Source organism: Schistocerca serialis, chromosome 1 (genome assembly GCF_023864345.2).
Source record: "Schistocerca serialis cubense isolate TAMUIC-IGC-003099 chromosome 1, iqSchSeri2.2, whole genome shotgun sequence".
Classification (NCBI taxonomy): Eukaryota; Metazoa; Arthropoda; class Insecta; order Orthoptera; family Acrididae; genus Schistocerca; species Schistocerca serialis.
The window spans coordinates 826,466,639-826,490,846 of NC_064638.1; the positions used below are offsets into that span (position 1 = coordinate 826,466,639).

The following is a 24,208-nucleotide window of genomic DNA, read 5'->3' on the forward strand; positions in this document are numbered from 1 at the left end:
CATTTGCCTTTGTTTGACTTCTTGTAGCCTTTCCAGTTGGCAGAGGAAGACTCAGATGTTTATTGGCTAGAGGGATGTAGGGACCTTCATAGGAGTATTCCTTCCATCTTTGCAGCCTGCTGGTTGCATAAAAGGTGACTTCGCCCCAGAAGTGAAAGTTTTGTGGCTTGTTGCACAGCTGGAGGAGAAGATGGCGATGCTACCATAACACTGGGTGATTTTACACCTGTGGTATTGAATCTGAGGTCACATGTCTGCATAGCCATGTCCTTCGTGGAGCAAGATGCAGCAAGGAGTAATGTAAGTGACGGATGGTAGGGCGCAGGGTTTTCGACCAGGCAACAATTTGCCAGCGACCAGGTAATGCACTTTTTCCTTCATCTGGATCTCCTGGACCGACCGCTCATCGAGATACATGGGACAATCTCGGAAGGCAGCAGCATGGTCATCACTGCAGTTAATACAGTGGGAAGAGGCAGGCGGACAATCGCTCTTGTGAGCATCCCTACACAGGTTACATATTTGGCTGGGTGTCAACAAGACATTCAAATGTGGCTGTAACAATCACACTGGTAGCAGTGTATCAGGTTCGGAATATGCGGTCAGACTGGGATTTATTTATTTATTTATTTACACATCAAGTTCCATAGGACCAACTTGAGGAGCAAATCTCCAAGATCAGGGAACGTGTCAATACATGAAATTACAACATAAAAGTAATAACAGATAAAAATAAAATGTTTATGAACCCGAAAAAAGTCAATCCATAAGTTTAAGTAAATCAGCAACCTAACATAAGAATCAGCTTAATTTTTCAAGAAACTCCTCGACAGAATAGAAGGAGTGACCCATGAGGAAACTCTTCAGTTTCGATTTGAAAGTGCATCGATTACTGCTAAGATTTTTGAATTCTAGTGCTAGAATTACTGAAAATGGATGCAGCAGTATACTGCACATCTTCCTGCACAAGAGTTAAGGAAGTCTGATTCAAATGCAGGTTTGATTTCTGCCGAGTATTAACCAGTGAAATCTGCTTATTATTGGGAATAAGGTAATATTGTTAACAACAGGCGATAATAAGGAATATATATATTGAGAGTTCAATGTCAAAATACCCAGACTCATGAACAGGGGTCGACAAGACGTTCATGAACTTACACCACTTATTACCCAAACCGCCCATTTCTGAGTCAAAAATATCCTTTTACAATGGGAAGAGTTACCCCAAAATATAGTACCATACGACATAAGCGAATGAAAATAAGCAAAGTAGACTAATTTTCATGTTGAATTATCACTCACTTCAGATACTGTTCGAACAGTAAAAATGGCAGCAGTAAGTCTTTGAACAAGATCCTGATCATGGGCTTTCCACGACAGTTTACTATCTATCAGAACATCTAGAAACTTGAACTGTTCAGTTTCACTAATCATATGACGTATCTATCAAAACACCTAGAAACTTGAACTGTTCAGTTTCACTAATCATATGCCCATTCTTTGAAGTAAAACATCACGTTTCATTAAACTGTGTGTTAGAAACTGTAAGAACTGAATCTTATTGTGATTTAGTGTTAGTTTATTTTCTACAAGCCATGAACTTAGGTCATGAACTGTACTATTTGAAACTGAGCCAATGTTGCACACAACATCCTTTACTACCAAGCTAGTGTCATCAGCGAACAGAAATATTTTAGAGTTACCTGTAATTCTAGAGGGCATATCATTTGTATAAATAAGGAACAGGAGTGGTCCCAACATTGATCCCTGGGGGACACCCCCCCCCCCCAAACTTAGACCCCACATCACAGCCATTCTCAACATTGTCAATAATGACCTTTTGCTGTCTGTAGCTAAAGTGAACCAACTGTGAGCTACGCCCCGTATTCCATAATGGTCCAACTTCTGGAGAAATATTTTGTGATCAACACAATCAAATGCCTTAGTTAAATTAAAAAATATGCCTAGCATTCAAAACCTTTTGTTTAACCCTTCCATTCCTCACAGAGAAAAGAAAATATAGCATTTTCAGTTGTTAAACGACTTCTAAAGCCGAACTGTACATCTGATAGCAAATCGTGTGATATAAAATGATCAATTATCCTTACATACACAGCCTTTTCAATAACTTTAGCAAACACTGAAGGCATAGAAATAGTTCTAAAATTGTCTACATTATCCCTTTCTCCCTTTTTACAAAGCAGCTTTACTACTGAGTTCAGGAAACTGACCATTCATAAAGGAAAAATTACAAATACGGCTAAATACAGGGCTAAAATGTGCAGCACAGTACTTAAATATGCTGCTAGGCACTCCATCATAACCATGAAAGTCCTCAGTCTTCAGTGATTTAATTATTGACTCAATCTCCCCCTTGTCTGTATCCCAGAGGAGTATTTCTGACATCGTCAGTCTCAGAAAGGCATTTGCCAAGAAAGTTATATGATTCCCTGTAGAAACTAAATTTTTATTTAATTCACTACCAATGCTGAGAAAATTATTGTTAAATACTGTACATATATCTGATTTATCAGTAACATAAATATTTTTACTACAAGCTGACTTTATATCATCGACCCAGTGCTCCTGCCAGACACTTTCTTCACAACTGACCATATGGTTTAATTTTATCCTGTGAATTAGTTATTCTATTTGTATACCACATACTCTGTCTTCCTAATAACATTTTTAAGCACCTTACCTGTTTGTAATAGGCAACTGTAGCTTGATTTTGACTACTTCTAACATTTTGATATAATTCCCGCTTTGTTCTACATGATATCCTTATCCCACTAGTCAGCCACCCGGACTGCCTTTTACGGCCAGTACCCCATTTAGAACGTTCTAATGGAAAGTAACTATCAAAGAGCATGAGAAATGTGCTAAAGAAAGCATGATGTTCATCATCTAAATTATCGGCACTATAAACATCCTGCCCCTCTTGTTCCCTGACAAGGTAAAAAAAAAAAAAAAAAAACACACCTCTATTGCTGTCAGATTAACTTTCATATAGAGTTTGTAATTGCGTGTGACATTTGTTTGAGTACAAAAATGGTCTGAAACGCCATTCACCCTTTTACTAACAGAATGCCCATCTAGTAATAAAGAATGAATAAAAATAGTGTCTATGGCTGTGCTACTGTTCCCCTGCGCCCTAGTAGGAAAAAACGCTGTCTGCATCATATCATATGAATTTATGAGATCTACCAACATCCTTTTTCTTGCACCATCATATACAAAATTAATATTGAAGTCACCACATATAAACTAATTTCTGATACTTCCTACAAAGTGAATCAAGAATCCCCTCTAGCTTGAGCAGAAATGTTCTGAAGTCAGAGTTAGGGGACCTATAAACAACAACAATTAGAAGTTCAGTTTCACTAAATTCAACTGCCCCTGCACAACATTCAAATATCTATTCAGTGGTGACCTGGTACTCAAACCCCAACACTTCCTGCAACTGCTGGCCCACACCTCTACCACGCGAACTACCTGGCAGCAGAACCTCCTTCTTTCTGTTAGGCTTTACAACTGATGTAGGCCTCCTAACTGCTGAGAACTGGTGCATGTTCCCTACATCTACAAGGGGCTCCTCTCCACTCAACTCTGACAGTTGGTGAAATCTATTGCATATAGGCAAAGTATAACTGTCTGAATACCTCCTCCTCCTCCTCCTCCACTTCCTAGGTACCTTCTGGCCAACTGCCGGTTCCCATTCCCCACCACCCTTCACCCTCCTCGACCTATCTAGTTCCTCCTTTGTGTGTTGTTCCACCTTTGCACGTTGTAGCTGCACCTGAAGGGCACAGATCTTATGCTCCTGATTCTCTATCACCTTATTTCTACTACAGATTCTGCATTCCCAGGAGAGGATCTTGCTAGAATGCCCACTGGCTTCCAACTGCATCCCCCCCCCCCTCCCCCCCCCCCCCAATGAAAATACTTTGAACAAATCCCACACCGTAACCCACTACTCACAAACCTACGACAGAGCCTACACTTCTCACACATGGTAAAATTTTACAGTTGCTGAAAAAAACTGTATGTCTATATTACATAAGTTCAGTTACACCAGTAGAATTATTTATAGTAACAATAGCAGTCTCAAAATTCTCTGTCTAATAAGAAAGCAACTACTTGTATTAATACTACTACAATACAACTAATACTAATACCAACAAAACTCCACAAAATTACTATCTAAAACCAAAAATTCAAGCAGCCACTGGAACACTCAACAAAGCTTAAAACGCATAGAAAACTTTACAAAACAAGGCAAGTGAACATTTACAGAAGTTTATTAAATCGTTATTCTGCCACAAAAGCAAGAAACTATTAAATTTAATAACTGTATAACAGCGCACAAATAACTTTGTCAGTACTTAGCTTTATAACCGCTACAGCTGCAACTGCTCATCACAAAATGTAAACACACTACAGAGACGTGAGGCTTGGATGAACGATCTAAGCACACTCACGAATAACAGACCACTTGAGTCCATAACACAGGAAGAAAGACTGAGATTAATTAAAATCCACTAATAAGTTACTTTTACAGCAAAAATTAACACAAATAAACTTTAAAATAAGTAAATGAAGACTAAAACTTTATAAAATATTGAGAAGCAATTTCAACAGCAGTCCAACACATGTGACGTTGCACCAAGATTTCTTAAACTGCTTTTATCTTTGATGGAAGCACCACTCTATGAAACGTGAGAAAAAGAGTGTGTGTGGGCGCTAAGGAGGCATCTACGAGTACCTTTGTCATCACCCGATGGACTGCAATGACGTCCTGATCAGAGAGATACGTTTGGATCTCTGCCTCAGTCAGACTAACGAGCACCTAGTGTAAATAACACCACGGGAAGAATACAGTGTTCGATGGGCCTCGACACTAACAGGATAGCTGTGGAGGAGCAAAGCTCCAAGTAGTAGTTGTGCTTGAGAATCAGAATGAGTCACCAAAAGCAAAATTCCATTGCATAAATGAGAGCAAGATTTCACAGGGCCAACAACTGCATCAACACCTATCTGAATAATAAACGGATTTACGTAGCAAATGACTAACCATCTTCAATACATGAAACAAACAGGTGGCGCAGCTGGGAGGATCTTTGAATCATTAGCTTAATTCCGTTAAGTTTAGTAGACAGTGACTGTGAAGATGATGATTGGCTCATTGTGAGAAAATCTACCATGATTGCCAGCGACTCCAATGGTGTGCTGGTGTGCTCGTTCCCACGGGGCGGAGGGGGAGGGGGGGGGGGGGGGGCCTTCAGAAGGAGGCACATCCGTCTTAGGTGATTGTTCACACCTCAGGTCACACCTCTTGAACACTGACAGAGGGACCAATTGACAATTTGGGAAGTTCAGGCAATCACCCATCCCTGGGCCTAGCCCGTACCAGGAGGTATGTACGAATCCTACCTGTCAACCTGGGGCTGGGAATTACACGTTACCCAGTCACCTGTTACACGTCTGACGCATGGGCTAACCTTCGGGAGTGTAGAGAGGAAGAAGAAAAAGAGGAATCTCAAATGCCAAAGCGGAGGAAGGATAGGAGATGGGGAAAAAAACAAAGAACACTGGAGAGACAGTTCTGACATCAGCTACTGAAAATGCAGAGCACATTTCAAAATACATCCCAGACATGTTCCCCAATCGAGGGGGGAAAAGAATAGCGAGAGGATAGACAAGCAGCACAGAAGGGAAATGATGCTGCAAAGGCTCTGGCCCTGTGGTAGTCAAGCAAAGAGCTGTGTACCCCCTGCAGCAATGATGAGAGCTGCAAGCTACTGCACTGCCAAGTCCACCTGACCACGGTGCCAGTTTGTTGTGAGCTATGGCCACTGACCAGCAGCCCGCCTCCAGCACCAGTCCAGGGCAAGTACATTTTGTGTGGACCTTTTCCCACATTACCCTTCACATCCCTTAAACTTTAAATCTATACAAAAAAAATCTATTCTTACCAGCTTCATATCCCGTATGTGATCCATTGCACATAATTTAGAGGTAGCTCTCACCAGCCTGGCACTGCAATTGGCAACCATACACCAATCTCCTCTTCCCACAAATAACCATTAGGGGGCAATGGCATCCTTTTCATATCAGCGAGGGACTTTATTTAATCACAGTTCAGCCAATTTGCATGAGATATTTAAAAATTATATACATTAAACTACACCATGAATCAACATATCAATTAAAACCGAATCAGTATTTCATTCCTCTGATCAGCCCAAACATACAGAGAGAAGCTGTGGTGGGGGACTTCAACTAGACAGAACATGAATTAAGAACATTCTTGATGTATGTGTAAATAGATTTCACGAAAATATTTTGAAATCCAAACAGTGACTGTGCCAGTATATTATTAGTAGTCAGGTCGTTAAAAAGCTACTTCTGCATTATATATTCTGAAAAAATATTACATACATTCTGAAATTTTAGAGAATGTTGGCAGAAGCAAAGTTGGACAGAATTTGATGGTATTTCTTTAACTCTTTTCTTATGCAAATGCTTAATGCCAGCATATTTCCGTTGTTCAATGTTCAAATGTTGAATGGCTGTTATACATGTAATGTAATATATTATAAAAGTCAGAAAAACATACTAATTGATTAACTTTGCTGGTTTTGCTATAACAGCTTGAGATTTGATTTTAAAGATTTTATTGTGGACATTATTCATGCTGGTGTACTGTGGGCCATATTCATTGCAGAAGTTTTCAGTTGTGAACTTGGCTGTACCTTTTATTAGTGTGTTTGTGTCATTAGCAAACTTTATAAAGTTTTTAATGAGACCTTTAAAGTTATCTGAAGGTCATTTATGTGGATTAGAACAGGATCAGACCTCATTCCAAAAATTTGTGCGATAACTTATTTTGGCATCACCCATTCAAAATTTAGTTTTATTTCTGTAGCACACTTAGTCAAAGTGATACGCTGTTTTGGTGAAAGTAAAAACCCGTCAGTGCAATAGAGATGCTAACATTGTCAAAATATTTTAGTTTACATTTACATACATTTTCTGTAAGCCAATATACAATGACTGACAGCACAATTACGCACAGCCTTTCCTGAATTCTGATTTAGCTAAACTTACCCAACAAGGTTTTCCAAAAACATTCGAGAAAGTCATGTACTCAAGAGTAGCTGCACTCTTAAGTGGTAACAATTTACTTAGCATATCTTATTTTGGATTCCAGACAGGTCACTTGACTGAGAATGGTATTTATACATTCAATTATTAAACAGTACAAGTCTCAAATAATATTATATCACCAGTTGGTATTTTTTTTCTGATTGCTTCAAAGCTATCAATTGTGCAGATTATGATAATCTTCTAGAAAAACTCAAGTTTTATGGAACTGATGGCTTTACAAGCTGGTTTGAATCATACTTGGTAAACAGAGTGCAAAAGGTTGCGCTGAATAACTCAGGCAATGTTGGAAAGGTAGAAAATTTTGGTGAGTGGTGTAAAATCACAAAGGGACTCCCACAGGGTTAAATTCCGGATCCATTCCTATTCCTTATAAATGTGAATGACCTTCCACTTAACATTTGACAAGCAAAATTGGTACTTTTTGCACATCATCCTAGTGTTAGAATAAATCCCATTATCAAGAAAGCAACACAAGAGTTACTAAATGATATTTTTCAAAGAGTTATTAAGTGGTTCTCTCAAAATGGATTCTCCCCAAATTTTGAGGAGGAGGGGGGGAGGGACACACTATGTTCGGTTCTGTACAACAGTTGCACCAACAACTGGTGCAGCACATGAGCAACAGCCAGTAAGTAGCGTAGAATACTCCAAATTTTTTAGTATACATATTGATGGAAACTTGAACTGGAATAAGCATGTTACAGAGCTTCTCAAACTTTTGCTCTTCATATAACTGCTGATCTTGGAAACAAGTATATCAAGCTCCTAACACATTTTGCATATTTCCACTCAATAATCTTGTACAGAATAATATTCTGGGTAACTCATCACACTGAAAGAAAGTATTGATTGCACAAAAATGAGCAGCAAGAATAATATGTGGTGTTCAGCCACTGACAACATGTACGATAGCTGTGTTTTAACTGCACTGTCAAAACACACATTTTCACGAATGAAATTTGACATAAATAATCCATCACAATTTGAGAAAAACAGTGATATACATACCTACAACACTAGAGGGAAAAATGACCTACTAAAGCTGTCAGTGGCTCAGAGAGCACTTCAATATGCAACAATAAAAAATTTTATCATTGCCCCAATAACATAACATGTCTGACACGTAGCCAGGGTGGGAAAAACACACACACACACAAACACACACACACACACACACACACACACACACACACACAACATGTCTGACATGTAGCCAGGGTAAAAAGCTCTTTGTTATTAAGTTCGTTAATGTTAATACTAATCATGTATACTGACTCATTCTACATCATTTCGATAAAGAATCACTCAAATGAGCTATGGAATATCTAACTAGCTAAACTAGCTAACTAACTGCAAGAACAATGTCAAACTTCTTTTACATATCCCCTTGAAGTCCCTCAGCATCTCTCACACTTTTGCAACTTGTTGCAGTCAAAGCATCAATTGAAGGGCTCGGAGAGATACAGTCATAAGCCACAACTTTCACGAAATTGAGTTTTTCATGTTGCGGCATTCTTAACAATGTCTTCTTCACAATGTGTTGAAAAAGTTCCATTTTACTGCAACAGATGGCAGGCTATGATGGAGTGCAGTTCTATGCTGTGCCATCTGGTAGTAGTTTCAGAAGATACATAGTCACAAGCCACGGCAAGATGGCAGGTGTGTCAGGAACGTCTGAAGCGTCTTCGGGTCTTCAACGCATATTTGACACAGACAGTAGTGGAAGTGAAGAGCTTTACCCTTTGGATCCTGTCAGTGATGAATCTTGGCATCCATCAACCAGCAGTTCCAGCTCAGATGATGTTTCGGTAAGTATATAAAACGGTTTATTCCTGGCGATTAATTTTCTGTGGCTTGTGACTTTGTTTCTCTCAACATTGCCAACGCATTTGACACCCATCCTGTTAATGATGAAACTTGATGGGCACATTTATATTACTGTTTAATTGTGCAATAATGTAGTTTCAAAGGCAAAAGATGTGTAAAAAATATTTTCTCATTAACGTGATTTTAGCGAAATTTAATGTTTTGTGTGGCTTATGACTATATCTCACACAAATTCTTAGACTATTTTGCTCTTCATATTATAGCTTGAAATAAGTAGAATAAATGAAGAATCATCCGAAAAACCAAAGCCTTGATGGAAAAGAAAGCGAAATATTGATCAGTGGAAGAAAAATAAAGCAAAACGTCGACAAAATGCTGGTCAGCAGTATAAGTCTTTAAAAACCCACAAGACTGTTCAGGCTGCTACTATAGCAAGTCCTTGTACTTGTTTAAATAAATGCTTCACAAAACTGCTTGGAGAGGAAGAAAACATTTTTCATTCATTTTGGGACATAGAAAACTTTAATGCCCAGAATACTTACCTGATGAGCTGTATGAAAATGCAACCGAAGAAGTGGAGGTATGTTCACTGTTTAAATAAAAATGGTTTAATATTTTGCATATTTATTTCATTTTGTTATATTTGTCATAATTTCTTTCAGAGCTACCCAAAAATGACTTCCAAGAAAATATCATCCAGGGATGTTACATTTTCTTATAATGCGAGGGTATGCGGAAGAGAAGTCATGATCTGCAAGGAAGCTTCCCTAAGGGTTCATGGTTTACAGATACATGCATGAAGAGTGAGGAATTTGCAACATCAAATGAAGAAGGGATTTGCAGTGCCAAAAGAAGATGGAAGAGGTTTGTATGTTACTCTGTGCTATAAGCTAGGGATGTACTCAAACTGAGTACTATACAAATATTTCTATTAGGGAGAGGACGTAAGCTCATCTTTTTTTTCTTTCAGGAAAACATGGAAACTACCCACATAAATTTCAAGACGAAGCGGTACAAAGTGTTAGAGAATTTCTCAACGCCATACCGAAATATAACAGTCATTACAGTAGGCAACAGAACCCCAATAAAGTGTATTTGGATTGTGATCTCACAACTGCTTCCTTATTTCGAGATAAATACTCAGAATACTGCAAGGAAAAGCAGGTTCCTGCAGTATCTGAAAGTAAATTCAGAGAAATTTTCGTATCTGAATTTAACATAGGCTTCAAACTACCAAAAAGAGACACCTGTTCAAAATGTGATGGATTTCTAATTGCAATAAATAACCCAGAATTATGTGCAGAAGAAGTCACAGAAAAGAAACAACAATATGAACTGCATCTCAAAAAAGCTGACAGAGGACAAAATATGATTGCGTCTTTAACTGCTCTGGGTACAGAAAATTCGAAAGAGCATCATGTGATAGCAATGGACATGCAGTAAACGTTCCCCACACCTAAACTAACAGTTGGTCCAGCATTTTACAAGAGGAAAATATGGACATATGGTATCCATGACTGTGGATCAAATAAGGGTTATATGTTTCTGTGGAGCGAGAAAGATGGAGGATGGGGTTCAGATGAGGTTGGGAGCTGCTTGTTGAAGTACTTGGAGATAACTAATCCTCAGAAAAAACATCTCCACATAATCACGGACAACTGCAAGGGTCAGGCAAAGAATTGGACTATTATTGCTTTGGAAAGGTCCCTTGTTGCTACCAAAAGATTTGATTCTGTCCAGCATTACTCCCCTGTGGTAGGTCGCACCATGCTACCCTGCAATCGTGATTTTGGTCACATTGAACGGTATGCAAGAAACAGACGTCCAATAGTGTACACTCCAGATGAATGGGCAGAAGTAATAAAATCTGCAAGTCCTAAACATTTCATTGTAACTAAAATGGAAAGACAAGACTTCAGAAGTTCGGAAAGCCTGAAGACATTGATCTCAAAACGTACAGAATCCACGTCTGGAGATCCCCACCATTTCAGTGAAGCTACTCAATTTAAGCTTGAGTCTGAAGATCCCTTCAAGCTAAGTGTAAAGCACTCTTATTCAGACATAGGAGCTTTCATGTCGGTGGATATTCATGTCAAAAAAAAAAAGGAAGGCTAGTCGAACCAAATCCATATCAGCTGCCAATAAAGTACATAAAGCCACTACCAATTAACCATAAAAAAATTGATGATGTACTGTCTCTTATGCCATACATACCTGAAGCAAATAAAGATTTATTTCGGTCATGTACTGGAAATAATGTGTACAATGATGAGGTAGAGGAACTTCCTTGATGTAACTGTATCAACGAAAAAGTAATTTATACATCTCAGATACCTGATCTGTATATATTAATGTGTAAAAATTATATATTCTGCTTGCTGTGTAAGAGTAGTTAAAATAAATCCTAACAAATTCATACTTTAAGTTTTAAACAATTTTTTGGGAGATATAGTCATAAGCCACCATTGACTACATCTTAATTAGAATCATTCTAAACTTAATATTTTATAGCATGCAGAGAGGTGACTATTTAACAACATGCCTCGCAAGTATTAAGCAAGTGTTTGCAGTAGAAATAAAGTTTCTATTTTGTATTAAACATTTTCAGACCTCCGTGGAACTTTAAACTCACTGTATCTCAAAACTTTCGATGTGGCTTATGACTATATCTCTCCGACCCCTTCAATTTCTAAATTTGCTCTGCTGTCATGGTTACTTGATAAAGACCGCTAAAACTTAGAACATTACTCTAAAATAGATCGCTCTGGTGTCTTGTATATGATTTCCAGCTGCGATGCAGTTCCAAAACACTGCCAACAAATCTAAGACTTCAATTTGCCTTCCCAACTACTTATTTTATGTGCTCACCCACATTTAATTTTGCATCTTATTGTTACTTCTAAATACAGAATGATTCTAAGGTAGTTACCTACAAGTAATATCAAATAATGCTGGAGACTTACTTACTTTAAATAATTTATTCTCAGTTATGAAACTTACAGAACATCAAGTTCATTTGTACAAATGTTCCTTGTAGCTTTCTATTGACACATGTCAGATATCCAACCAGGTACCTGCCACGTGTCCTACTATCCATGGGCAACCTTGACCTTTCTCTGTGCCATACAACCTGTTTCCACGAAACGATCACACCATGCTTTTATAGCCTTTGCCTAAGGTGGAGATTTGTTATACTCCATTCTTCTTACAATAGCTGGTGTTGGTATTTTGAGGTACCACAAGTGACACTTGGCACTTCCGTACTACTGTACGGCTCCACTGTTACTGCGGCCACACACTGTTTCTGCATAACAAGGGAATGGAGCAAAGCCTGGAGGTGTAGGATTGAAACTTAAGAACATGGCACAAGGTCTGAAGAGCACCCAGAGAATAATAAGACAATGGTTTCAAAATTATTTACTGTTACTTACAGGTAACTAACTTAAACAACCTGCTGGCTTCAGAAGTTTATTATAATTATCTAATCAGATTCAATATTTTTACTGTGGACATTATTTGGAATTCTGTCATGGCCTGGTGTCTTAATTGCTTTGAATAGTCTGTAATTTTTTTTCTGTACCGTGTGTACTTATTTGAGTATCTCTCATTTGAGGCCTGTCCGCCCCAACAGCTGAGTGGTCAGCATGATGGATTGCCGCCCCAAAGGCCCGGGTTCGATTCCCGGATGGGTCGGGGATTTTCTCTGCTCAGGGACTGAGTGTTGTGTTGTCTTCATTATCATTTCATCATCATCCGGAGTGCAGGTCGCCCAATGTGGCATCAAATGTAATAAGGCCTGCACCAGGGCGGATGGACCAGCCCCATAAGGGGCCTCCTGGCCAATGACGCCAAACGCTCATTTCCATTTGAGACTTAATCAGTGGTGTCATAGTATCCTCATCGGTGAACACATTTTCAATTGCACAATTTAATGCTTTGGTTTTGTCTATTATTGTCAGTTTCAAAATAAGACATATCCACAAGAGCTTAAATTGAAGATTTAGACGCATTCATTGACTTCACATGTAACTAGAACCTACTAAGAGTTTCTGAAAGATCCTTTGTTGGGACATGACTGTAGAAATTATTATAACACAAAATCTTACAGAAGGATGCAAAATATGCCTCCCCCCCCTTTCTCCCTCACTCGTGTGTGTGTGTGTGTGGGGAGGGGGGGGGGAGGGGGGGGAGGGGGGGGGTCGGCATGCACACTCCATTCTTCGTTTTTACAGTAAGAGTGCTGTCATTAAACCAAAAGTAGATAGTTATGAATATCACTTCAGTCAAACAAAAATGCTCTCCTACCATTCTTATTAACCCTTTTGTTTTTATTATCCCAACTGTTACTGGGAAATTACAGTCACTACCAGTACCACACATTACCACAACTGATACTAAAATGTAAACTTTCACGGCCGGAAATATCATGTCCATTATAATTATCCGGGCTGTTATGCCGTGGTCGGTTGATGAATTCTGGGGTGATTCCCAACGTTTCGTCTCCGACTGCGGGAGACATCTTCAAGGGGGTCCGTAGCTTGATGGAAGGTCCAACACACACACTGGCTCGCTACTGACTGCCGCTAAATTCCATGTCCGCGCGCCCCCGCGCCGCGGCGTGACGTCACGTGTTTTGAAAACGTCAGTGCAATTGGCCGCTGTACGTCGCCGTCGATCGCCGTTGCCATCACCCAGTAGTGGACGAGTGGTACACATCATCCTTAACACCGGCATCCATATACCGTTTAATTTGACGCCCTCCTCCTTTCGGTTGAAATTATTTGGGTGTTTAGCAATTTCGATTGCCTCCCTGTAGAGCCTTTCGTAGTATCCGTTCGTGGCCGCTAGTACTTGCGTCTCCTCGAAACGAATATTTTGGTTCCCTGGCTGGAAAGCATGCTCCGCAACAGCTGATCGATCGGTTTCTCCTCTTCTACAATTTCCCTTGTGCTCTTCCAAACGTTTAGAAACAGTTCTTTTGGTGGTACCCACATAAACATCACCACAGCTGCATGGGATCCTATACACTCCAGATTTTTCCAATGGTTTGCGAGCGTCCTTGGCAGGCCTGAGGTATTCCCGTATCTTCCTGGTGGGCTTGTAAATTACGGTAATATTCCGGTTCGTCAAGATCCTCCCTATTCTTTCCGTTACATTTTTAACAAACGGCAGGAAAACCTTAGATTTTGCAGTAGCCTGTACGTCAGTATGATTTCTGCGTGGCTGCCTCAACGCACGTTTTATTTCGGCGGACGAATATCCGTTCTTCGTTAGTGCATTGTGGAGATGTTCCATCTCAGCGTCGAGCAACTCAGGTTCACAAATATTTCTAGCTCTGTCCGCTAACGTCTTGATAACACCCCGCTTCTGTTGTGGGTGGTGGTTCGAATCCCGGTGCAAATAACGGTCCGTGTGCGTGGGTTTGCGGTACACTGAGTGGCCCAAACTACCATTTTCGTTTCTAAACACAAGCACATCGAGGTAATGTAGTTTGCCGTCTACCTCCTCCTCCATAGTAAACTGAATTCTTGAGTTTATACTGTTCAGATGTTCGTGGAACCGGCTTAGTTCCTCCCTACCATGTCTCCACAACACAAACGTGTCATCCACGTATCGGAACCATACATTTGGTTTCTTGCTGGCAGTACCTAAGGCCTGTTCTTTGAATTTCTCTATAAAGAAGTTTGCAATTACGCGACTTAGGGGGCTTCCCATAGCCACGCCATCCGTTTGCTCATAAAACTGTTCATTCCACTTGAAGTATGTGGTCGTCAAACAACACTTAAACAGCTCTAAAATATCGGCAGGAAAAATTCGATCCAGCTGTTTCAATACATCATTAAGTGGAACCATGGTAAACAGCGATACCACATCGAAGCTGACCAATATGTCCTCCGGCTGGACCACTATGCCATTCAATCTGCTGATGAAATGTGTCGAATTCTTTATATACGAGTCCGAACGGCCCACATGTGGTTTTAACAGAGTAGTCAAAAACTTGGCTAACGAGTAGGTGGGCGAACCAATGGCACTTAGTATCGGTCTAAACGGAACATTTTCTTTATGAATTTTGGGCAATCCATAAAGCCTCGGTGGTAGCGCAACCGAACTGCAGAGACCTTTCTGTACACTCTCTTCAATGGAGGACTTTTTTATTAACCGCAACACAGTTCTGAGAACGTTGTTAGTGAGGTCCTTATTCAGTTTCCTATATGCTTGCAGATCCAGTAGATCCGTAATTTTTCTGTGATAGTCGGCCACATCCATAACCACCGTCGCGCTTCCTTTGTCAGCTGGGAGAACCAAAATACTATCGTCGTCATTCAGGAGTTTTAAAGCTCTTCTCTCACCCACAGTTATATTACTTTTCGGCGGTTTTGCATTGGCTAATATTCTCACTGTTTCTATATGGATTTCTTCAGCTGTTACAGAATCTACACTGCGGATTCCTGCTTCTACATTGGCTATAATTTCTTCCGTGGGCACAAAACGCGGACTAACAGCAAAATTTCCTCCCTTGTAAGTTAATGTCTCTCCATATTACAATCAGTAATAAACTGTGCAGCGGTGACTGGGATAAAATTGATAGACTACTGCATGATACCATGGGGAAGCGTATGTTGACGACGTCTAGTAGACAGAAGAAGACTGTTTGGCATTTAGACGTCTCCCAGACCGTTATCAATTTGTCCAAACGTTCGTTATCTGACGATGAGACATCTGTGCTTGCCAAGGGAGGAAATTTTGCTGTTAGTCCGCGTTTTGTGCCCACGGAAGAAATTATAGCCAATGTAGAAGCAGGAATCCGCAGTGTAGATTCTGTAACAGCTGAAGAAATCCATATAGAAACAGTGAGAATATTAGCCAATGCAAAACCGCCGAAAAGTAATATAACTGTGGGTGAGAGAAGAGCTTTAAAACTCCTGAATGACGACGATAGTATTTTGGTTCTCCCAGCTGACAAAGGAAGCGCAACGGTGGTTATGGATGTGGCCGACTATCACAGAAAAATTACGGATCTACTGGATCCGCAAGCACATAGGAAGCTGAATAAGGACCCCACTAACAACGTTCTCAGAACTGTGTTGCGGTTAATAAAAAAGTCCTCCGTTGAAGAGAGTGTACAGAAAAGTCTCTGCAGTTCGGTTGCGCTACCACCGAGGCTTTATGGATTGCCCAAAATTCATAAAGAAAATGTTCCGTTAAGACCGATACTAAGTGCCATTGGTTCGCCCACCTACTCGTTAGCCAAGTTTTTGACTACGCTGTTAAAACCACATGTGGGCCGTTCGGACTCGTATATAAAGAATTCGACACATTTCATCAGCAGATTGAATGGCATAGTGGTCCAGCCGGAGGACATATTGGTCAGCTTCGATGTGGTATCGCTGTTTACCATGGTTCCACTTAATGATGTATTGAAACAGCTGGATCGAATTTTTCCTGCCGATATTTTAGAGCTGTTTAAGTGTTGTTTGACGACCACATACTTCAAGTGGAATGAACAGTTTTATGAGCAAACGGATGGCGTGGCTATGGGAAGCCCCCTAAGTCGCGTAATTGCAAACTTCTTTATAGAGAAATTCAAAGAACAGGCCTTAGGTACTGCCAGCAAGAAACCAAATGTACGGTTCCGATACGTGGATGACACGTTTGTGTTGTGGAGACATGGTAGGGAGGAACTAAGCCGGTTCCACGAACATCTGAACAGTATAAACTCAAGAATTCAGTTTACTATGGAGGAGGAGGTAGACGGCAAACTACATTACCTCGATGTGCTTGTGTTTAGAAACGAAAATGGTAGTTTGGGCCACTCAGTGTACCGCAAACCCACGCACACGGACCGTTATTTGCACCGGGATTCGAACCACCACCCACAACAGAAGCGGGGTGTTATCAAGACGTTAGCGGACAGAGCTAGAAATATTTGTGAACCTGAGTTGCTCGATGCTGAGATGGAACATCTCCACAATGCACTAACGAAGAACGGATATTCGTCAGCCGAAATAAAACGTGCGTTGAGGCAGCCATGCAGAAATCATACTGACGTACAGGCCACTGCAAAATCTAAGGTTTTCCTGCCGTTTGTTAAAAATGTAACAGAAAGAATAGGGAGGATCTTGACGAACCGGAATATTACTGTAATTTACAAGCCCACCAGGAAGATACAGGAATACCTTAGGCCTGCCAAGGACGCTCGCAAACCATTGGAAAAATCTGGAGTGTATAGGATCCCATGCAGTTGTGGTGATGTTTATGTGGGTACCACCAAAAGAACTGTTTCTAAACGTTTGGAAGAGCACAAGGGAAATTGTAGAAGAGAAGAAACGGAACGATCAGCTGTTGCGGAGCATGCTTTCCAGCCAGGGAACCACAATATTCGTTTCAAGGAGACGCAAGTACTAGCGGCCACGAGCGGATACTATGAAAGGCTCTACAGAGAGGCAATCGAAATCACTAAACACCCAAATAATTTCAACCGAAAGGAGGAGGGCGTCAAATTGAACGGTATATGGATGCCGGTGTTAAAGAAGATGTGTACCACTCGTCCACTACTGGGTGATGGCAACGGCGATCGACGGCGACGGACAGCGGCCAATTGCACTGACGTTTTCAAAACACGTGACGTCGCGCCGCGGCGCGGGGGCACGCGGACACGGAATTTAGGGGCAGTCAGTAGTGAGCCAATGTGTGTGTTGGACCTTCCATCAAGCTACGGACCCCCTTGAAGATGTCTCCCGCAGTCGGAGACAAAACGTTGGGAATCACCTCAGAATTCATCAACCGACCACGGCATAACAGCCCGGATAATTATAATGGACATGATTACCACAACTGTATGATTGGGTATTTCCATGTTATTCGAGTTTCTGAATTATGTATTGGGTAGAATTTTGACACAATCAAAGCTGTGAGCAACATCAGAGAATAAACAAATAGTATAGTCCGAACTATATGTCCTGACTGACTGACTCACCTTTGCCCAGCCCAAATCGCTGAGGAGAGAAACTTGAAATTTGGGGATGGTATTGATTGTATACTGTAGGCATCATTTACAAAGGAATTTTTCGAATTTCCACACCTAAGGGAGTGAAATAAGGGGGTGAGAGGCTTTTTTTGAAAAATGTTACTATTAAGAAAATTTTGACACTAGACCTATGAAAATTGGTATTTAGTTTCTTGATCAGAAATAAAGAAATATGTGTTTCAGCATTTTTGGAAATCCAAACCCTTAAGGGAGAGAAATAAGAGATGAACAGCTAGAGTGAAAGTATGGATGAAAATTTTTAAGAAAATATTACACTGTGTTAAAATAAATATTAAAGATAAATGTACGCAAATTGATATATATATATATATATATATATATATATATATATATATATATATATATATATATATATATATATATATATATATATATATATATGTGTGTGTGTGTGTGTGTGTGTGTGTGTGTGTGTTACAGGATAAAAGTTTCTATAGGAATATCATCAGAGGAATGTGAAAGGCATAATTAACAAAAACATTGGTTTCCAACTACCAGAATTGCATTTTAATCAAGAGTACATTCAGAAATGATCACCCTTCTGTAGTCTTAACTAGTGTGAAAAGCTTAGAAGGTGTTGCAATGTGTGAACAACATGAAAATTCGATTAGAGGAAAACAGAAAGATCTGTGCATACCATACAACCTACACGAGTGAGCAGATGCTAAGTTATTAACACATATGGCTCTCTCTGTATACAATCCGGTGAGTAAACCCAGAGGAAATTAGCATATTCTGTGAGAAAAATTTGGAGGTTGGATCACAAATATTTTTACATAATGGGAAGGAGAGAATATGTCTTGTTACAGGGGACTTCATTTTCTCAATTTTTATATATTGATGTCTCTATTGCATGATGAAGTCTGTCAGGAAATAAACTAGAGTCATTGTCTGATTACAAAGATATCTCCTGAGTAGTCCTATAATGTCAGCACAAGATTGGTCCGCCCCAGTAGCTGAGTGGTCAGCGTGACGGATTGCCGTCCTCTGGGCCCGGGTTCGATTCCCGGCTGGGTCGGAGATTTTCTCCGCTCAGGGACTGGGTGTTGTGTTGTGTTCATCATCGTTTCATCCCCATCCGGCGTGCAGGTCGCCCAATGTAATAAGACCTGCGATATGGCGGCCGGACCTGCCCCGCGAGGGGCCTCCCGGCCAATGACGCCAAACGCTCATCATCATCATCAGCACAAGATTTTACCATTCTACTACAAACTCTCATTGCTCGAACAATAGCAAATTGTTTAGTAGGTGGTGAGAGTTTTTAAAATTCACCTGGATGCATCTAAAGGAGAGCAACTTCAGTAAGTGACAAAAATGAAGGAACTTAACTTAAACTGAAGTGTATGCAACTGTTGAGATGGACAGACAGACAAGTGACTTGTATGACAGAAAAAAAACAATGTTGCTAAAGTGATTGAATTACAGTTACCATCCTGGTTTCATCCTTCTTTTTTCACTAGTGCCTTTGTCCCGCATTTTTGCGCAGGGTCAGCCTGGTCAAGTCGGATTTGGCATGGTTAATTTAAGGGGTGGCTGGACGCCCTTCCTGCCGCCACCCCATACCACCCAGGGAAGGAATGAGTGTACCCCAGCTGTCTGCGTTTAGTGTAAACCATGGAATAGTGTGAACGTTTTTTCAAGTGTCCGCGAGACGTGTAACTGAGGCCGGACATGGGGACCAGACCAGTGTTCACCTAGTGGGATGTGGAAAACCGCCTAAAAACCGCATCCAGGCTGGCCAGCTCACTAGCTCTCGTTGTTAATCCATCGGGCGGATTCAATCTGGGGCCGGTGCACCTACCCAAGTCCAGGAAGTAGCGCATTAACGCTCTCGGTTAACCTGACGGGTGCTATCATCTTAGTTTCGTATAAAAAGTTGAAAACCCTAGGTTTTTATTATACATTATTTTTCCTTTCTTAAATCTTCCTCAAATTATTACTAAAGATCTGGTTAAAAACATCACTGTTTTGATATTAATTGACCAAATGTATCTCCATAACCAAACTGACTATTCATTGATGCCTCAAGATGTGTCAACCAATCAAGTTGTACCACAATGCTCATATCTCCCAATTCTATGAAGTACCTCTTCATTACTTATTTGGTTTATTCTCTAATCTCCAGCATCAAATTCCAAAAGCTTTATCCTCTCTCTGTGCATACAGCTTAGCTTCCATGTTACACTTCCATACAAGGCTACATTCCAGACAAATACTCTCAAAAAAGATTTCCTGACACAAATTTATTTCGTTCATAAACTGATTTTATTTTTCAGAAACACTTCTCTTGTCACTGATGGTATGCATTTTATATCCTCTCTACTTTGGCCATCACCACTTCTCTTGTGATTCTTCAGTTTCTCCCGGCGTACTTCTTGCTCGAAGAGTCCACGGGTGTACTGCCTGTCCATAGTGTCCAACGGGCACAATTTTTCGGTAGTCAGACACGTCACCATCGCCAGCGCACCTGGCGATGGCGACATGTCTGATCGCCGAAATATTGTGCCCGTTGGACACTATGGACTGGCAGTACACCCGTGGACTGTTCAATCACTTACCTTGCTGCTGAAGTAGCAAAACTTGTCTAATACTTTAAGTGTAAGTTTCTAATTAATTACCTCATCATTGCTAGATTTAATTCGACTACATTCTGTTACCCTAGTTTTGTTATTGTTGACGTTCATTTTATAATGTCTTTTCAAGGAACCATCCATTTTATTCAACTGCTCTTCGAAGCCCCATGCATTACAATGTCATTGGGGAACTGCAAAGTTTTCATTTCTTCTTGATGGACTATAATTTCCTTTCCTAATTTTTGCTCGATTTCTTCTGTTTCTTGCTCATTGCAAGCACTGAAAAAACATCTGGGATATGTTACAACTTTGTCTCATTGTGGTTTTAATTACTGCTTTTCCTTCATATCCTCAGCTCTTGCAATTACAGACAGGTTTCTGTACAAGTTTTAAATATCTTTCGCTCCCTGTATTTTATCCTTGCTACTTTCAGAATGTCAAATGGTGTATGCCAATCAACACTGTCAAAAGCTTTTTCGAAATCTACGGAGCTGTTACAGTGATCTCCAATGGCTGCTAGTTTTATTATTCCCATTTCTTGGTTGTATTGAACTTGAGAAAATGGCAGTTAGACACCTTTGTTGACCTTATACCATAATGTTGCCATTTTGTGGGCTGTGTGTTGTGGTATTTCAAACTGAAGTCTATCATTACTTATTCTAATGGTCCGATATAGAAAGTTCATACTGTTATCTACTTGGTGCTCAACTATGAACAGTTTGTACCTCTTTTCAGCCTGAGTGTATATATAACTAGGGCGTATACGTGGACGAGGAAGAAAAATTCCCCGATTTTCCTCAGATTTCGCGGTTAAAAATACACTTTCTCCCGGATGAAAATACACTTTTCCTGTGTTAAGTAACAGTATACTTTTCATCGGAACTCTAAAACTTATCAATCTTTTCAATGGTTGTGGTTTAATACACTGGCATAGAATTTCCCGGCACTCTACAAAACGAAACCCAGGGAAAAAAAGATAACAGGTTTTGGAAAGATGTCTGATGTGCAGCAACATGAACAGGGGTGTAAGCCAGTCGTAGCTCATGTCAAGCGATGGCAGCAGCCGATGATAAGGATATTCAGAGCACAGGACACGTGATGTAGTCAGCCGATAGCAACATAACTATTTAGTAGTACGAACACACAAATAGAAAAGGTAATGGTTCAAATTAATATACATAGTGTTTCCACAAGAAAAGAAAACCTTTCACATATAATATTGGTCTCTAAGATTATTAAGCTGCAAGAGAAGCTAAGCTTTCACACATAATGTTGATATTTTCTGTGCGTGTTAGACTTTTAAGATGCATCACACAAATGTGCCAGTAAAATTTTTAACGACTACATAAATGTCTGGTCTTCTGGGCTAGAAATTACTCTAAATGGTCATATTCAAAGAGTTGATTTTTGAATGAGAGTGATTTAAGAAATTCATCGTACATTCGAGCATAGAGTTCATCTTGCATAAAAGGAAATTTACTTTGACAGTAACGCGTTTCAAACAACCACTCAGAATATTTTTCCGCAACCCGTTAGAAATAGGTTTGCTTCAGCAGTTGCCAGAGAGTGCCAGACAACACGTGTCACTGTGCTTATTAAAAGATCTTACATTATGTCACAAAAGAAACAAAAAATTAGAGGATACTCCAAGAGCATTGGAGTTTTGTGAGCCATACTAGAATGCATAATTCGGCTTAAAGTGCACATTCGTGCACTTATGTCCAAATTCGGACGTAAATTTTCTTGGAGTATCAGTACTGTATTACCTCATGTTTGGTTCTTTATTATGGCATAATGCCATACATGCTAGAAGATGAAAAAGTTCACTTGAAATTCAGCGAACAGTTGAAACTAGCCAATATTGTGGAATTGAACACACTGCCTCTGCAGGAAAGATTAATAAAAGTCAAATTTCTTTAACAAACCGACAAAAATAACTTCATTGTACTGCAAGGCGATTAATGCTTGACTGTCAGTAGGTAGAAATAAAATCTGAAACTAACAACACATTTTAGCCTTCCGTAATTATGTGAATCTATTTTAATTCACTTGATAGCTCCCGGCCACATAAATCCGTTTTGTTTTCATTTGACGTGAGAGCAATAAACGAAGAGGATACAGAAAAATCACTTAACATAAACACGGGTCACGCGGAGACTACTACCTCCCCACTACAACTCAGACCGCTCTGTGCACTGGGTCTGGATCTACGATATTCCCAAACTGGGGGAATATTAGATAGTGGTGCTCCTCCTCCCCGAGCGTTTGAGGTAGGAAGCCAAAAATGCAAAAAATTGACTTTCCAAAAATATCTTCATTTTGTAGCGCTCATCTTCCTGAAGAGTCTGATACATAAAACATCTATGTTCGAGGGAACGTAAGATGTTATTTCGTCGTAAGTGCGCCAAAGTGCAGTGCCACGTCTCTTCACACAGCATTCTTCCAGTGCACATCTCTGTATTTCGGTCTGTGGAATTCAAACGTGTAATACTTTGTAATGGGTGCCATCAAACTATATTCAGGCCAGAGGAAATTAAAAATGTCCTGTGGCACCTCTCCTGCTCCCAGTCAGCCAGTCTGACATCCTGCCCCTCTTTTTTTTAAAAAAAAAGAAAATAAATAAATAAATAAAAATAAAAAAAACTCACAATTAATACTGGCTGGGATTATTTGTAACCAGCAGAACAAGAACTCTTCAGAAAATTTGCCGTCTTTACTGCCTATTAGCTAATAGCTTGCTGTTTTGTGTGACGTAAAATTAAATATAGGATACATAAAACCAGTAAAGACAAGCAGACAGTACACATTTCTTCAATCCTTAAGTCCTTGCATTTTTTCTCTCTTATCTTGCCACTGCTTTATATGGCATACTTTCCTTTCTGGGAAAGAATCTATCACCTCACCAAAGTTCGTCAAAGTTTTGCTACATGAAAAAACAAAATGTTGTTTTCTAATACTAGAAAAGCTGTTAATACAAACAGTACCCAAGACTGGTGTGGTTCCTCGATCTGATTACGTGTATTTTGTCATTGTCTGAAATGAAATAGGCCTGCCTAATATTGCAGCAATTGTTACACACACCAAATAAACGAGACTGTTTTGGCACAAATTCATGAAGTACCAATATCAAATGCATATTGCGCCTACTACAAGCAAAAAGTTTTATGTTAGGAAACAGTTTCACATTTAATTCACACTCTCTAGCTTCTGAAGCATGAAGTCAAAAAGTGGTAGTGTAAAATTTTTATATAAATTTGGAATCGTCACATTCTTCCATAATTTGTGTGAGTCCCCGTTTCTTCTCCCTCCTTGTCTAACAAACAATCTTGTCATCACTAACTCTGTAACTATTCCTGCCAGTGTCAAAACTTATTCTCTTGGTTAACTTCACTAACCCTGCCACAATCACCGGTTTAGTTGTCCCGCATTCATTCTCTGGTTAGGCTTTATTACGTGTTCGTAGAACGCGTTTTCTGCACTACTCCCAGAATAGAACTTCAGCGGCTGCTAGTCATGGACTGTACAACTGGCCCTTATTAGTGTAGTGGTCTGCTCAAAAATTTCATCTTCTTGGATACACGGAGAAGAT

The 24,208-nt window shown here is 40.0% G+C and overlaps 1 protein-coding gene and 1 long non-coding RNA gene across 2 annotated transcripts in view; one reads left to right on the forward strand and one right to left on the reverse strand.

Annotated features, from left to right (window-relative positions):
* LOC126484568 (uncharacterized) overlaps positions 1–24,208 on the reverse strand; it is a 246,590-nt gene that overhangs the window by 144,649 nt on the left and 77,733 nt on the right. The window lies entirely within an intron of this gene.
* On the forward strand, positions 9,306–11,249 carry LOC126484578 (uncharacterized). The gene is made up of 3 exons (XR_007587883.1): positions 9,306–9,577; positions 9,660–9,861; positions 9,968–11,249. It is a non-coding gene; the product is annotated as an uncharacterized LOC126484578 (long non-coding RNA).